This window comes from Trichosurus vulpecula, chromosome 1 (genome assembly GCF_011100635.1).
Source record: "Trichosurus vulpecula isolate mTriVul1 chromosome 1, mTriVul1.pri, whole genome shotgun sequence".
NCBI classification, from domain to species: Eukaryota; Metazoa; Chordata; class Mammalia; order Diprotodontia; family Phalangeridae; genus Trichosurus; species Trichosurus vulpecula.
Window position 1 is genome coordinate 12,517,797 of NC_050573.1, and position 3,739 is coordinate 12,521,535.

Genomic DNA, 3,739 nt, shown 5'->3' on the forward strand with positions numbered 1-3,739 from the left:
CAAATTTCTTAGTTCAAGCAGAAGCCTCATAATTTAGAAGAAGAAATAATCCAGAGTGCTAGCCCTGGAGCCAGGAAGAGGCATCTTCCTAAGTTCAAATCTGGCTTCAGACACTTACTAGCTGGGTGATGCTAGGCAAGTCACTTCACCTTGTTTGCCTCAGTCTCCATATTTGTAAAATGAGCTGGAGAAGGAAATGGCAAACCACTCCAGTATCTTTTCCAAGAAAATCCCTAGTGGGGGCATGAAGAGTCAGACAGGAATTGAAAAATGACTTTTCCTGACTCCAGTCCCACCACCAAGCTGCCCTACAACCACTGCAATAATATAAAGGGGAAGAAGAAAAAAGAAACTGGATATTATGTCATTATAATGACAAAGCTTTGCCCCCCAAATGAGAAGATGCACCACCTTGTATTCTTTGCAGGGATAGAGGGCTATGAAGGTAGGTGGCATGGTGGATAGAGCACTACACCTGTAGTCAGGGAGATCTGAGTTCAAACCTTACCTCAGACATTTCCTAGCTGTGTGACCCTGGGCAAGTCACTTGACCTCTCTTAACCTCAGTTTTCCCATCTGCAAAATGGGGATAAATAATAGCACCCACTTCCCAGGGTTGTTGTGAAGGTGAAATGGGATAATCATAAAGTGCTATGCAAATCTTTTAGTACTACAGAAATGCCAGCTGGTGTTGTTGTTATGCCAACAGACTCAGGGGATGTGCTGATTGATTACACAGAACTGCCTTTTGTTATTTTCTTTCTTTTTTGGTCCTTGTTACAAGGAATGGATGACTAAATAAGGAAGAGGAGAGAGATCTATTTGGACTCTACGATGATGGAAAGACAAAAGATACCACTCCATATGGCTTTATTTTTCAATGATTTAAATTTTATTGATATCTTCTGCTTTTCATCACCTTCCTTCCCAAAGCTATTAATACAAATTATTGTTTTAGAAAGAATTCTGCTCTTTGGCCTCAGAGGGCAAAAACAAGAGCATTGGGTGGGTTATGGCAAGGCAGATTTAGGCTGGATGTCAAGAGAACTTCTGCAGAATCAGAGATGTCCTGTGGGCTCTGGTGGGTCCCTCTTAATGGAGGACCCCAAGCCAAGTGGTGCCAAACATTCCTCCTGGATGTTATAGACAGAGGGGATGGCCTCATTCACTTGGGAGACCCTTTGCAGCACTGAGATGCTTGAAGCCTGTGATTGACTTCTGAGACCAAGGTGATGAGCATTCCCATTAGTCAACTGCCCTGAGGGTGAGTCTCCCACAGGGGGTATTGCTCTTCCCCATCACCTCTGTCCTCATCGTAGCTCCCCAGCTTTCTGATCTCAGCCTGTTGCCAAACCTAGCTGCCTTCTGTGAAAGTCTGAATCAGTGCAGTGAGACTGCAGCCCACCTCACTGCCTGCCCCAGAACCATGGAGCCAAGCAAAGGAAAGCCTGGCCAAACTGCATGGTAATATTGCTTCTGGGGGTGGCAGGACCTCTAAATTTTGCAAGCCCAGGGACACAGTGGCCAATGCTGTAGGAAGATAACTGAGCTGGGGCTCAGCAGCCATTGGCTCTAGTCTCTCTAGTAACCACTTGTGTGACCTTGGGCAAGTCACCTCCCTGCTCTGAGTGTAGTTTTCACTTTGCTTAATGGTGAAAGGAGGCTGGAGTGGATCATTCCCCCCTGCCCCTTGCAGCTGACATACTCTCTTCCAAGGTCCCTCCCAGCACTGACATTCCTTGTCCTAGGGATAGTCCAAGTTCTGAAATTCCCTTTTCTAAGGCCCCTTCCAGCTCCAACATTCCTTGTTCTAAGAGCCTTCCCAGTCCTGATGTTCCCTGTTCTAAAGCCCCTCCCAGTTCTGACATTCTTTTTTCTCAGGCCCTCCCAGCTCTGACCTTCTGTGTTCTAAGACTCCTCCCAGTCTTGACAGTCTCTATTCTAAGGGCCCTCCCAGCTCTGACATTCTCTGTCCTAAGGATCCTTCAAGTTCTGAAATTCTCTGTTCTTAGAATCTTCCTGGTTCTTACATTCTGTGTCATAAGTCAGGGCAGAAGATCCTCTGGGAGAGAGGACCTATGGGCAATCCCCAGACTCAGGGACCCCTGGCAACATTCTCTTTTCATATAGACCTTGAGCACTGTGTGAGTTCTCCATATGGTGATCAGAAGTGATACAAGGACACTCTCAAGGTCTCTCTCAAGAACTTTGGAATTGATTGTGTGACATGGGAGACACTGGCACAGGACCGCCCAGCATGCCACGCCCACATCAAAGAAGGTGCTGTGCTCTATGAGCAAAGCAGAATTGAAACAGCTCCAAGGAAACACAGGATGCGCAAGTTTGGAGCATCCACCCCAAATGCTCACGTGGACTATTTGTGCCCGACATGGGGTAGAGCATCCCGAGATGATCAGCCACAGTCAGACACATTGAATCTTGACTCAAGCATAGGGATGTCATTTTGGCCCTCTTTGAGAATGAAGGACAACAACCAACCAACCAGACCTTGAGCCCACCTCCCTGTGGCCTTGGTTGGGAGACAGCTATTCATCACTGGCCCTGAAGTCAAGAAGTCCTAAATCCCACTTGGCCTCAGACACTTCCTTGCCCATCAGACATCCTGCCCCTTGTCCAGATACCCTGAATTCTGCAAAGAGCCTCTCCATTCTTCAAGGTTCAGTTCTAATCTCACTTCCTCCAAGAAACTGCCCTGGATTCTGCTGAAAGTGATCCCCTTGGGGAGATAAGACTTATTGCTCTGCTCGAGCTTTGGACTCCTTTGATATTCTAATGTGTTTTGTGTTTATTTGTGTACCTGCCTTCTATCTTTTATTGCACTCTAAAGTCCAGGAGGCCAGAGACCGTATCTAATTCACCTCTGTATCTGCTGAATCTGAGCCCCATCAGTCAGCATGCTCTCATGAATGGCAGCTAGGTGTGCACAGAGTGTTAGATCTGAATCAAGAAGACCGAAGTTCAAATTCAATCTCATACACTCACAAGGTGGGGGTCAGGCTGTTAAATGTTCAGTGTGAGCATTTACATCTCAGAAATTGGCAAATGCTACAAGACAGGGCTAGATTTATTGTTTTCTGGATTATCTAGACTTAAGAAAATCATGTAAAAAATGTTAAGAATGGAGACTAAACTTAAAAATGTATCATAATCAAGTTTTTTTTCAGAAAGCCAGTTGTTTAACATTTACCAGCCTATCCTTGTCTTCATGTCACCCTATGAATATTAACTAACATCAATCAGCCTCAGCTTTATCATCTTTAAGAGGGGGATAATAAGGGAACTTCCCTCAAAAAGCTGTTGTGAGAAGACTAAAATAATATGTTAAAGTGCTTCACAAACCTCAAAGTGCTATATAAATACTAGCTGCTGCTCCTATGACTTGTATGACTATTATGACTACGACGACGATGACGACGGCGACAATGACAACTACTACTACTAGAAAATTCTATCAAAATTTGCTTGCCTGGAGAAGTTAATCAGTATTATATGTCAATTTCATGATGCCATGCTTACCCGAGTTCTAGACAATGGATGATGTTCTCGTGCTTTCCCAGTCATCAGTGGAGTGAAGCAAGGCTGTGTGTTTGCTCCCATGCTTTTTAGTGTGATGTTTTCAGCAGTGTTGTCAGATGCCTTCAGTGACAATGAACACAGCACCAAAGTCAGCTACCACGCTGATGGTAAATTCTTCAACTTGAAAAGGCTACAAGCCAAG